This window comes from Corythoichthys intestinalis, chromosome 12 (assembly GCF_030265065.1).
Source record: "Corythoichthys intestinalis isolate RoL2023-P3 chromosome 12, ASM3026506v1, whole genome shotgun sequence".
NCBI classification, from domain to species: domain Eukaryota; kingdom Metazoa; phylum Chordata; class Actinopteri; order Syngnathiformes; family Syngnathidae; genus Corythoichthys; species Corythoichthys intestinalis.
The window spans coordinates 24,495,325-24,508,894 of record NC_080406.1 but is presented as its reverse complement, the minus strand read 5'-3'; the positions used below and the strand labels follow the sequence as shown (position 1 = coordinate 24,508,894).

Sequence of the window (13,570 nt, the reverse complement as noted above, 5' to 3'; positions counted from 1 at the left end):
CTAAATTTTAGGAGCCTGCCACACAAAAAAACTACAAATGTGCTGACTGTTTTACGGCATACGTCACTTCCCCATTCATTATAAAGACGGAAGTCGATGTGAACGTTTTTGCGCGAATTCTGCAAGGATGGCAGAGCAACAAAACAGAAAAAAAGTTTTGTCTGAGGAGGAAAAAAAACCCGGATTTCACTCACTGGCGTATGCCCCCCGTCAACCGCATTTTTCAGCATTGACGAGTTCAAGTGGGGTAAGGGTGGAGGTGAGTAGCCAGCCTAAGCCACACGGTTGCTAACCTTTATATGCTATTTTTTAGCCACAACTGGATTTCTTACCTTATTACTATTCATGCTTCACACAGCCGCTAGAAACAGAAATGTTGTTTAATCCATCTGCAGACGATCGGGAGATTGATTTTTGATTGATAGAGGATTTTACGATACTTTGCGGGTGTGCGCTGGTCCTCATGGGAAACGCAGTCTTCCTTAAGGCAAAACAGTACAGCTTTTGTCCACCTGCATTGCTAAAATTGACCAAAACTCAAAAACTGCCAAGTGTATACAGTGGTCTGAAAAAGTATCTGTACCATTTGGAATTTCTCACATTTCTGCGTAAAATCACCATCAAATGTGATCGGATCTTTGTCAAAATCACACAGAAGAAAAAAGGTGTCTGCTATTAAATACAACCACCTAAACATTTATAAATGTTTATATTTCAATAAGGAGAGTATGCAAACAATGACAGAAGTGGGAAAAATAAGCAAGGGAACCATAACATTTAATAGTTTGTGCCCAGCCACCCCCCCCTTGGAAGCAATTACATCAACCAGACGCTTCATGTAGTTGCAGATCAGTCTGGCACATCGATCAGGACTAATCTTTGCCTTTAATCTTTTTTCATGCCACAACATCTCACTCTCACTCCAGAATGTGTATTTTGTTCTTCTGAAACCATTCTTAAGTTGATCTACTTCTATGTTTTGGATCATTGTCTTGTTTTAGCATCCATCCTCTTTTTAGCTTTAACTGTCTGACAGACGGCCGCAGGTTTTCCTGCAAAACATTGTGATAAACTTTTGAATTCATTCTTCAATTAACGATTGCAAGTTGTCCAGGCCCTGAGGCTGCAAAACAGCCCCAAATCATGATGCTCCCTTTACCATTCTTCACGGTGGGGATGAGGTGTTGATGTTGGTGAGCTCTTCCATTTTTCCTCCACACATGACGTTGTGTGTTACTCCCAAACAATTCAACTTTGGTTTCATCAGTCCACAAAATATTTTCATAATATTAAAACTTCTGTGGAGTGTGCAAGTGCCTTTTTGCAAACATAAAATGAGCAACAATGTAATTTTTAGACAGCAGTGGCTTCCTCTGTGGAGTCCTCCCATGAACACCATTCTTGGCCATAGTTTTACAAATTGTTGACGTTTGCACAGAGATATTGGCCTGTGCCAGTGATTTCTTACAGAAATACTTACAGAAATACTTACAGAAATCAGTGGCACAGTCCAATACTTTGCCAGTGATTTCTGTAAGTCTTTAGCAGACACTCTTGGGTTGTTTTTTACCTTTCTGAGTATTCTGCGCTGAACTCTTGGTGTCGTCTTTGGTGGACGGCCACTCCTTGGGAGAGAAGCAACAGTGTCAAACACTTTCTATTTTTAGACAACTTCTCTGACTGTCGATTGATTAACATCCAGAATTTTAGAGATGGTTTTGTCCCAGCTTTATACAAATCAACAATCCTTGATCGCAGGTCTTCAGACAGCTCTTCTGACTGAGCCATGATGCACATCAGACAATGCTTCTTATCAAGACATTTCTTAACAGGAGTGTGTTTTATAGTGGGCAGGGCAGCTTTAAACCACTCATCAGTGATTGAGCAAACACCTGGCATAAAATATTTGGTAAAAAATTGTTTCATTTGCTCTTTAAGTCTCCTTAGGCAGAGGGTTCGTTTACTTGTTTTTCCCCTTTCTGTCATTGTTTGCATGCTATGGTCATTAAAATATGAAAAACTATAAATGTTTGGGTGGTTTTAGTTAAAGCAGGTGCTGTGTTTTCATCCGTGTGATTTTGACAAAGATCAGATCACATTTGATGGTGATTTTATGCAGAAATGTGAGGAATTCCAAATGGTTCAGATACTTTTTCATACCACTGTATATATAATTTGGATTGGACACCTAACCTTTATTAAGTGAAACAAATGGGCATGTTAACCCGAAGGTTTTGAGTTTTTTTCTAATGTTGTTAGCAAAATATAGGTTGCAATTTAAAGGATATAGGTTCCTGGCTGCTGCCGGGTAACTAATATTTAGATTGAAGCTGGAATGTGCCTATCGTCCCTTCAACACATTTATGCATTGAATGAAGAGATAGTTGTTAATCAGTTGTGAGCAAAACGGCCTGTTTTAACGCCACTTTAATCATTGTGAGTTTTTTTTTTTTTTTTTTTTTAAAACACAGTACCCAGTGTGAAAGCGACCCTCGCCGCTGACCCCTGTTTTACACCATCCTTCATACAGCGTTTAAATGAGAGCTGGCATGAAATTCACTCTTGTACGTGTGGATAAGACATGTCTGAGTTACAATCCAATTTGACAATTTTGCACGGTTTTAATACTCATTGCCCCCTTTCCTTCTTAAAAGTCAATTAAAATATGCAGGGGAAAAAATCCTTTAATTTTTCCATAAAAATGTAAATGACTCAAAATGGGTGATTGCATTAGACGAATTATTGAACAATGTTCATGTTGCGCATGAAGCATTAAAGTAAATAAATCAATAGGTCAGTTAAAGTAAAAAAAAAAAACATGCTAGTTCTTTGAGGTCATTTGGATGATACGCTATAATGCGTTGTATGCATGTACTAGTAGTTGTCCAATACCCACAGGGTTGAAGTCAAATGAGCATTCAGGGTTAGCATACCTTCTGCACATGTTTAAGCTAGTCTCTGGGTGTGTCTAATGTGCTTTAGGAAAGACTAAAGAAAATCAACATTTTAAAAAATTGTATTCCTTAAAGATTTCAACAGTGCTATCAGTGGCTTTTTTTTTTTTTTTTTAATGCGTGCCGCCAATTCGTATTTGAATGTGCACGTGAATGTAAAGTAAAACAGTGTGATTACTGTATGTGAAAGGCACAATAAAAAAAAAAACTACATTTTTTTGGAAACATTTCTAATATTATTGTAAAATCATATATACTGTATATGTATTCATTCGTTCCGTGCTGCATGTTCCCACAACGGTTGCAGGTGTGCTGGAGCCTATCCCAGCTAACTATGGGCAGCAGGCAGGGTACAACCTGAACTGGTTGCCAGGCAATTGCAGGGCGCAATGAGACAAATAAGCATTAATTCACACGCTTTTACACACGGACAATTTGGAGTGTTCAGTCAGCTTACCATGCATGGTTTTTAGGATGTGGAAGGAGCCTGGAAAAAACCCGCGGAGGCACAGGGACACCATGCACTCTACACAGGAAGGCCGGAGCTGGCGATTGGACCCTCAGGGTGACAGGGTGCTGGAACCTATCCCAGCTGACAAAAGGCGGACTACACCATAAACTGGTCGGCAGTCAGTCACAGGGCACACACAGTGACAGACAATCATTCGCACTCACAATCACACCAGTCTGAGTGGGAATCTAATGTACCACGACACCGTGGTACATGATACAGTGACCCTGTGACGGTACAGTGATCCCTCGTTTTTCACGGTTAATGGTGACTGCCCCCTAGCGAAAATCAGTGGAGGAGAGGCAGAGCCTATTTACATTAAAAAAAATGTTTTCAATGTATTTAGACTAGGGCTGTCAAAATTATCGCGTTAACGGGCGGTAATTAATTTTAAAAATTAATCACGTTAAAATATTTGACGCAATTAACGCACATGCCCCGTTCAAACATTAAAATGACAGCAGTGTCATGGCCACTTGTTACCTGTTTTTTGTCTCCCTCTGCTGGCGCTTTGGTGCGACTGATTTTATGGGTTTAAAGGGATCCTCTATTTTTAAGACAAGTAATTCTTAAAAGATAAATGTTAGTATGAGTTATGATAATTTGATATTAAAACCCCTCTTAATGTTTTTGTTTTGATAAAGTTTGTAAAATTATTTTAAGTGATAGGTCGCCATTTTTGTTACGTCGCAGTGCGTGACGTCACTGGTCCCGTTGCCGAAATTCCAGCATGACACTCGTTAGCTTTCCCAACATGTCGTCAGTTCTAACCTTCCTATTTGAACCAGATCTGAAAAGTGAAGAGCAGGACAGCACTGTCGGTCGTTCACAAGACGAGCTTCAGGGGAAAATGCGTGCAGCAAATACCTGATAAGACAAAAGTTGGGCAAAACTGGTGATGTGAGAGAGTGCTGTTGTGTTGGGAACTCCGGTTGGGAGCGAGAGTGTACGCTGTCCAGTTTTATTAGCAGATATTCAAGGTAAGCATATTGTGTTTTCAAACTTATCCCCCAATATAATTATGTAGATTGTTAGCATCCAGAGCTGTCGTGTGCTTTACATACAGTACAGGCCAAAGGGCACACCTTGTGTAATCCATGTCTTGTACATTGTAACGCGTGGTAGCTAGGATACATGTATAAAAGTACCAAAAAGGGGAGAAGCTTCCACAATGCACATTTATTCACAAAAAAATAATATTTCCACCTTGACCACTCTCAGCAGTAATCAAACAAGCGTTCCCTGACGAACTCCAACATTGTTGTGAGGTCCACGTCAGAGTCACTGTCGTCACTGTAGCGTGCCATAGTGCTTTAATTACGTAGTATGATTTGGGGAAAACTCCCACGAAGAATAGTCAACATAAAAGATAGCAATAGTAATCCAAATCCGCGTTTTTTACTCACTCGAAGATCCAGGAATTAGACCGATGGCAATGTCGCAGCCGTCGATTCCACAAAATAGACTGATCCGAAAAGCCGCTGTGGGACTGACGAATCAAAAAAATGGACAGATCCGAAACCGATATTGCAGACGTGGTGGGACCGTCGGATCCAGAAAATAGACGGATCCCTTATTTGACTGAGGATCCAGGAAAAATGTTCGGGCGCCAGTTGTAACACGTGGTGGGTAGGGTACGTGCATAGAGGGACCAAAAAGGGGGAGAAGCTTCCACTTATGCACATTTATTCACTAAAAATAATAATTCCACCTTGACCACTCACTTCGCTCCCCTTGTTTCCATTTGACTGGAAATTGCATCCAAAAGCAGCACATCGTGGCATTTTACTTCGCGAGTTTAGGCAGCAATAAGCAATTGTTGAACACGAAAGATACCAATGACGTCATCACTGCGAGCCCGCAAACCATGGCGCCAACTAACGGTCAAAATATGGACTAAATATTATAAAAGATTGCCATTGATTTAACATTTTATGTGTTTCGAACAACATATTTTAGTACAAGAGAACAATTGTGGTTTATTAGAGCATACATGTATTTAAGTTAGAGGATCACTTTAAGCACCATGAGAATTGTGTAATTATTGACATCAACAATGGCGAGCTACTAGTTTATTTTTTGATTGAAAATTTTACAAATTTTATTCAAACTAAAACATTAAGAGGGGTTTTAACATAAAATATCTATATTTGTAATCACATTTATCTTTTAAGAACTACAAGTCTTTCTATCCATGGTTCACTTTAACAGAATGTTAATAATGTTCATGCCATCTTGTTGATTTATTGTTATAATAAACAAATACAGTACTTATGTACAGTATGTTGAATGTATATATCCGTCTTGTGTCTTATCTTTCCATTCAAACAATAATTTACAGAAAAATATGGCATATTTTATAGATGGTTTGAATTGTGATTAATTGCGATTAATTACGATTAATAAATTTTTAAGCTGTGATTAACACGATTAAAAATTTTAATCGTTTGACAGCCCTAATTTAGATATATAGATGTTTTTCCCTTTTTCCCAAAATATAATTAAAGAAAAAAATAAATAGAAACCCCAAAGCAAAAAAATTACCAAATATATTTGGTTTAATGAGTAAAACAATGTTAATTTTTGTTGTTTACCTGCAATTAAATCAATTTCAATCCCAGAGATAAAGAAAAACAAGATCAAACATTAAAATGTGAATATTCCTTAATAAAGAACTGAATTTTTAATGGTGTGTCCTAATTTTTTCACATGACTGTATACAGTACAAACACACAAACATATATAACATAACCTGTGTGTCCGAAGTTGATGTGAACATATAAAAGACAGAAATGCTCCAAAAAATAAGTCCCCACTGTCGAAATAATCCCGAATGCATTAAAATGTAAAAACACTTGCTTTTAAGATTCATCTGCAACATTCGCCTTCCTGAAGCTCCCCTGTGCATCAACTGACCCGAAAGGTTCAACATAATCAACCTGCACAGCTGAAGTGGCGAAATGGAATCACACCTTAGCCTTTATATTTTTGGGGAAATCATTATCCTTTATGGGATAAAATTTTTAATTCACACTTTGTTGTACATTTTTGTTGGACACAGAGTGACATCAAATTTCAATCAACTTGCACAGCACAAGTGTTGAAAGGCAGTGAGATCCTTGCCTTTATATTATACTGATTACAATAAATTCGGCAGCAAGGTACAGTAGTCAAGGGCATACTGTGTGCTGAAAATGGTGAAATTTATAAAAAGTAACCGAAGGTTGGTAGTAACGCGTTACATTTACTTGAGTAACTTTTTGAGAAATATGAACTTCTAGTTTTACCACACCATATTTTTTTACTTTTACTTGAATGGATTTGTGAGGAAGATATGCTACTCTTACTCCGCTACTTTGGGCTAGACTAAAATCTTTACATTTTTCGTCGTTATTCTACATACTGTATGAGATTTTACATTATTTTTTTCCACAGATGAACACAGTGGCTCTACCAGCTTCACCAACAGGACATGCAAACAATTATCACATGTCTCTATCATACCACTCAGATGTAATAACACAGTCACATGACCACACACAAGCACGTCACATCGAGCAACGCTGTCAACATTACGCACTCAAAAGAGCGTCATCATAGGAATCATATTTGCTCCAATAGAGGGCGCTCATGCTCTTTGGACGGATAATGTTTAATTTTTGTATTTTTTTCCTAATTAGAAGTCATTGTTTTTTTTGTGTATTCTTTGGCCTAATATGGTCATGTATTAGGTTATATTACTTTAAATTAAAAACAATTCATCTAGATCGGTGTTTTTCAACGGGTGTGCTTTGAGAGATCGTCAGGTGTGCCGCGTGAAATTGTCCATTATTGTTTTTTTTTTTACGATATATAATTTATCACATTATTAGTGTAACCCCTGACCATATTTTGAAGCACACTCAGCCTTGTTAACAGCACCCGGACGTCGTCGGGCGGATTTGCAGTAGGAAGGAAGGAGGAGGTGATAGGTTCTCAGGATTGTGCAGGCGTAAGAGTTATTGCTCGTGTCGTATTCAAGAACTGATCAGATTTCTAGGCATCAGCCACCTTGCTGTCTACGACAATGTGTTGGAATACGCAATTGACGGTTGCCACATATAGGAAAGGATACTTTTGTGTATATAGACACTTGACATTTAAGACGGAGAGCTCAAAGGCAAGGCAATACAGTGAAAGCTGTTTTGTTCGGATTTACTTTTACCAGGAATGAGACAAAACCTACTCCATTATGTTTCACATTCCATCAAATATCACATTGAATCAGTATAAATATTGAAAATATACACTCACTGGCCACTTTATTAGGTACACCTGTCCAACTGCTTGTTAACACTTAATTTCTAATCAGCCAATCACATGGCGGCAACTCAGTGCATTTAGGCATGTAGACATGGTTTAAGATCTCCTGCAGTTCAAACTGAGCATCAGTATGGGGAAGAAAGGTGATTTGAGTGACTTTGAACGTGGCATGGCTGTTGGTGCCAGAAGGGCTGGTCTGAGTATTTCAGAAAATGCTGATCTACTGGGATTTTCTCACACAACCATCTCTAGGGTTTACATAGCATGGTCCGAAAAAGAAAAAATATCCAGTGAGCGGCAGTTCTGTGGGCGGAAATGCCTTGTTGATGCCAGAGGTCAGAGGAGAATGGCCAGACTGGTTCGAGCTGATAGAAAGGCAACAGTGACTCAGATAACCACTCGTTACAACCAAGGTAGGCAGAAGAGCATCTCTGAATGCACAGTATGTCGAACTTTGAGGCAGATGGGCTACAGCAGCAGAAGGCCACGCCGGTTGCCACTCCTTTCAGCTAACAACAGGAAACTGAGGCTACAATTTGCACAACCTCATCGAAATTGGACAATAGAAGATTGGAAAAACGTTGCCTGGTCTGATGAGTCTCGATTTCTGCTGCAACATTCGGATGGTAAGGTCAGAATTTGGCATCAAAAACATGAAAGCATGGATACATCCTGCCTTGTATCAACGGTTCAGGCTGGTGGTGGTTGTGTAATGGTGTGGGGATTATTATCTTGGCACTCTTTGGGCCCCTTGGTACCAATTGAGCATCGTTGGAACGCCACTGCCTACCTGAGTATTATTGCTGACCATGTCCATCCCTTTATGACCACAATGTACCCAAATTCTGATTAAAGATGCACCGATACCGATACTAGTATCGGCAGGGGGGCGCCGATCTGGCCCGAAATGGTGGTATCGGTATCGGCGAGTATCAACAAAGACGGCACCGATACCATTTACCGGTCCATTATTATAACATTTGACCGCAGCCTTTTTTTTTCTCCTGGCGCTCACTACACTCTGTCTCTGTGTTGTGTGATGACACGTGAACACCAAGCAGCTATCGCTATTGGCCTGCTCCAGACCAATTAGAACGGGCCAATAGCCACTCCTGACCAATGACAAGGCCGCTTGGCGGCGCCGACATGGCGGCGGTCGGGAAATATTTCAAAATAGAAATCCCGTCAATTAAAATCAATGGCTGCGTGCAAGATTTGCGGCCTGAAAGTTTCGAGATGTGGAGTAAATCGGCCAGTTTCAATACCTCGAACCTGATAAAACATTTGAAGACGAAACGTGAACGAACACAACGAGTTTGAGACTGCAAGAGCAGGACTGCTATCCAGAGGAAGGGCGCTGGACCGGTGCAACAATCTCTGGTCAGTTCACTACGTCAACTTTACTTTGTCTTTTACTTAAAGCAGTACTTCTCAAATAGTGGGGGGCGCAGAGCGATGCCAGGGGTGGCGCGTGTGACCTCGGGGAACATGCTTTTTATTTTGCCGTACTAGAATAAAGTGTACTTGCACAGCCACTCAGTGGGTGGCAGTGGCGCTCTCATTTTCAAAGTGCGCGCAGTATTTTTGAAGTAAGCAAGAGCACACGGAAGAGACTCATGAGGAGCTGGAGAGCTGTGCGCCGTTTTCGAAAGCCGTTTTCGGGTAGGACTCACGCAGCGACCCACTGTCTTCTCCGGTTGTCACGTGTCCGTCCAAGAAGTGCCATTTTCGGCTTGGGATCGTCACGACGACCGCCCTCACCAACGGTTCTCCCTCGGCCGCCGAGAATGCCCTTTTTTCGGGCAGTTTGCCTTCTGGCTTTGACATTTAATACAGTGGTAGATGAGGAAAGACCCCTGTTTACTGTATCTAAAAATAATTATAGCGGACAGCCGGAAGCCAAATAAATTAAGACGCCATTTAAAGACATTAGACCCCAATCTCATTGATAAGCCGCTTGGTTGTTTTTCAGCGAAAACGTGCCGAATATTGCCAACAACCGTCCCGCTTTGTCAGTGTTATATCAGTAAACCAGTGAGCACTGTTAGCATGCTCAGTGCAAAAAAAACCCATACCATTGAAAACTGGAGGTGATATTGTGAGCAGCGAAAATAAAAACTGTCCTTCTGTCCAAAGACACTATTTTTTCTTCTATTCAGTTTTGTTTTTTCGATCAAATTTTTGGGCATATTATCCTCATGAGTTAATGTTTCTAATCAATTTGAATTTGTTATTATTTACTGATTTTATTTTTCAGTATCAAATGGTAAAAAATGTACCTTGAGTGTATTTTTACAGTTTCGATGTGACTTTTTTTTTTTCAATTCAGGCAAAATGATGCGTTAAGTCTTTTCTGTTACAAACCAAAAAATGTTAATAAAATTATACTTTATAAGTTGATCTGTTATTTTGAGGCAGAGGCGGACTTATAATAGTAATATTATAGACAAATAATACTATTTACAGTGGCGGCAGAGTTTGGGGGGGCGCGAAACATTTACGTCTTACTTGGGGGGGTGTATCAGAATATAATTGAGAAGCACTGTATTAAAGCGATCCATGTATAGAAAGACTTCCTAAAAGTTCTTAAAGTTAAAGAAATTTTATATTAAAACCCCTCTTAATGTTTTCGTTTTAATAAAATTTGTAAAATGTTGATGTCAATAATTACACAATTCTCATGGTGCTGAAACCCATAAAATCAGTCGCACCCAAGCGCCAGCAGAGGGCGACAAAACACAAAAAAACACAAGTAACAAGTGGACATTACACTGTGATGTCATTTCGCATCTGTTTGAGCGGGGCATGTGCGTTAATTGCGTCAAATACTTTAACGTGATTAATTAAAAATATTAATTACCGCCCGTTAACGCAATAATTTTGACAGAATATATTATAATTAAACATACTGTACAGAAAGTCATTTTGGAACATTTTTTTTCTTTCTTTTTTTTAACCTGTCCTGTTCAGCTGCTTGACAAGTAGAATGGAAATCCGAGAGTCTGATTAATCTGAAAAGTTTTAATGTATTACATGGGTGTATGACATACTCCCATTGTGATCATTATTCAACATGCCTCGTTTATTAGTAGAAAGCAGCAGACGAGAAGGAGTTATGGGTGGGACAGAAGAAAAGAAGGAGAGAGAGACAGACGAAGTACAAACAACAACAAGAAATACATTGAACGCCTACACTAACTATTAATATGTTGGTGCTATCGCTAGCCAGTTGTATTTCCGGTTGACACCATGTGGGGGGCCTGAAGACCATGGAAAAAAGAAGGAGGGAGAGTCAGAAAGATAAGTGATTGGGAGGGTTGGAGTGTACACAAATCAGCCATGTGAGGTGTTGAACCCAGTATTTGTGTGAATCCCTTGTGAGTCTAAGTATGCTGGTATCCTATTCTATGCTATCTGATCGCTAATCTTGACATCGAGTTTTACTACATGAGTGTGTTTAATCAATTTTGGAACATTCTGAGCTCATTTGCTCCCAAAAACATAAATATGTTCTATTTTTAATTGTTTCAGTGTCCCAAAGACGTATTTATACGTCTTTAACATTTTTTTTGTTTTTTTGTTTTTTTTCACAAAAGACATCTCTGGGTTCTGATTCAACTTAGCTCCAAAGCACAATGCTGAAAATCCATTTTAAAGCAATAAAACTGGCCACTGGAGGGCAGTAGCACATTTGGTAAGACCCGCAACTTGATTCAACGGAACGAACAGTTGGCCGCACGGCTGGGGCGCCGGCGGATGACGAGCGAATGGACGACCGGGATGCCAGGCGGCGGACGACCGAGCAAACAATCGGGAGGACACCCGGGATGCCAGGCATTGGACGACCGAGCAGAACGACCGGAACCACCAGTGCAGCGGACGATGCCGTTGAGGAGGGAAAAGTTTATCCCCGCTTTCGCGGACCACAACAGCGTCATCTCTTAGTTAGTTATGTGTAAATAAATTGTTACTTTGCTATCAAAAGCTCTGTTTTTCTTGTTGTTTATGTTATTTTGTAAAAGGGAAACATTATTCAGATGTTTGGGATGTAACTAAAGCAAAAAATAGCTGTGTTAAAGTCAAAGTTATGTTTGAAATGTATGCTTTCACAAAAAGCTCAATTTCTCTGTTTTTTCATCAGAAATTGGAAAATTGCGCAAACTAAGCTATTTTCTAATGCTGATTTCGAAAGAATGAAAAAAGATATGAACTAACTTTTTTTGCTAAAGAATGGAAAAAGATATGAACTTTTTTTTCCTGCTGAAAGAAGAGTCTAATCTTTCTTTTGGTGGGTTCCATGTTTGTATAGCAATAGAACAGAATTTTCTGTGGGCCTTGCAAAATCAGTTAAAATCCAGTAAAGCGGCCGGGAGCGAAGGGGGTTGCAACGGTGAAAATGGCTGGGAGTGAATGAGTTAGTTTTATGGTGTGCTGCAAGCTGTTTTCCAATGTAAAAATGTGCCGTGACTCATAAAAGGTTGAAAATCAACGCTATAGATGACGCATTTTGCTGAGAAAAAAAAACATACCATTGTTTGGAAAAAAAAAAAAAAAAAAAACACATTATAAGCAGTCAATCATTACTTGAGTATTCTTTTCACCAAATATGTTTTTACTTGTACTTGAGTAATTTTTGGGATAACTACTTTTACTTTTGTAATATTACTTTGAAGTCACGCTACTCTTACTTTTGTACATTTTGGCAACTCTACCCACCTCTGTAAGTAATTGATGTCATTTGGACAAGGAGTGTAACATGGCGCATAAATAAATTGATTTTTGAACTGATCATAAAGACAAAATGCAAGTGTTCAGTATGAAGGGTCACCTTGATAAGAGCACAGAATAAACCGATTGAAGACAAGAATTCATCTGCTCTGATTTTATGCAAATGTGGTTTGTGATAATTTTGATAAAAAAAGAAAAAAAAAAGCTGCTGCTCAGAATTTATAGAAGGAAATCTCTGTTCTTAAGATCTTTGGGTAAGTTTGGGAAAATCCAGTTAAAGCCGTACCATAGGAGGAGTCAGGAATTATGGCCCCCCACCGTGATGGGAAATGATGCTTTTATTGGCCAATGAAGCTAAATCAGAAGCAAACAAATCCTTTCACAAAGAGGGCGAGTCTGCCTGCATTCAACGTATCTATCCATAGGCTGCGCTTCGTAATAGGATCAGAATATTTGGATAAAAAAATTGTGAGGTAGGCTTTTGTGGACACAGCCACCCAACCCCCACTTTTTAGGCGTCACTCTTCTGCCTGTTCATTTTTATGTAGAGCACTCATTTTGTTATTTTTACAATGCTCGCGTTCAAATAACCATCACTCGCCACTTTTACTCTGATCAGGTATGGTGAATGCAGTATATATAAAAGTGAAAATAACTATATGAATAAAAATCACAAAATGGAAACAATTTTATTCAGATATGCTTTTGTATGAAAATCTTATAACTAAAAAAAAAATGCAATTTCTACAGAAATTGCAGAATTATGCTTTGCTCTGTGGACCAGTAACTTTTTTCCAATTCCAATGGGAATTGAGGGATATCCAACGTTATATAGCAATCTTTGGAATCGACGTATTTAGCCATCATTGGCAGGTATTTTAGTCATTGAAATTCAGTAATACAGCCATCTTTGGAATTGACGTATGCATACCTGTCAGGTTTTTCGGGTTTCGGCGTAATTTGTACACGTGAGCACTGATTTTTAAATGTGTACACTGTACGTTCAAAATCTGTACGTTTTTCGTGCATTACGTTTTTTTTAGAGCTGTCAAACGATTAATATTTTTAATCAAGT

The 13,570-nt window shown here is 39.2% G+C and overlaps 1 protein-coding gene across 1 annotated transcript in view; it reads right to left on the bottom strand.

Moving 5' to 3' along the window:
• The window catches only part of myo3b (myosin IIIB), a 266,663-nt gene that overhangs the window by 9,845 nt on the left and 243,248 nt on the right, over positions 1-13,570 (bottom strand). The window lies entirely within an intron of this gene.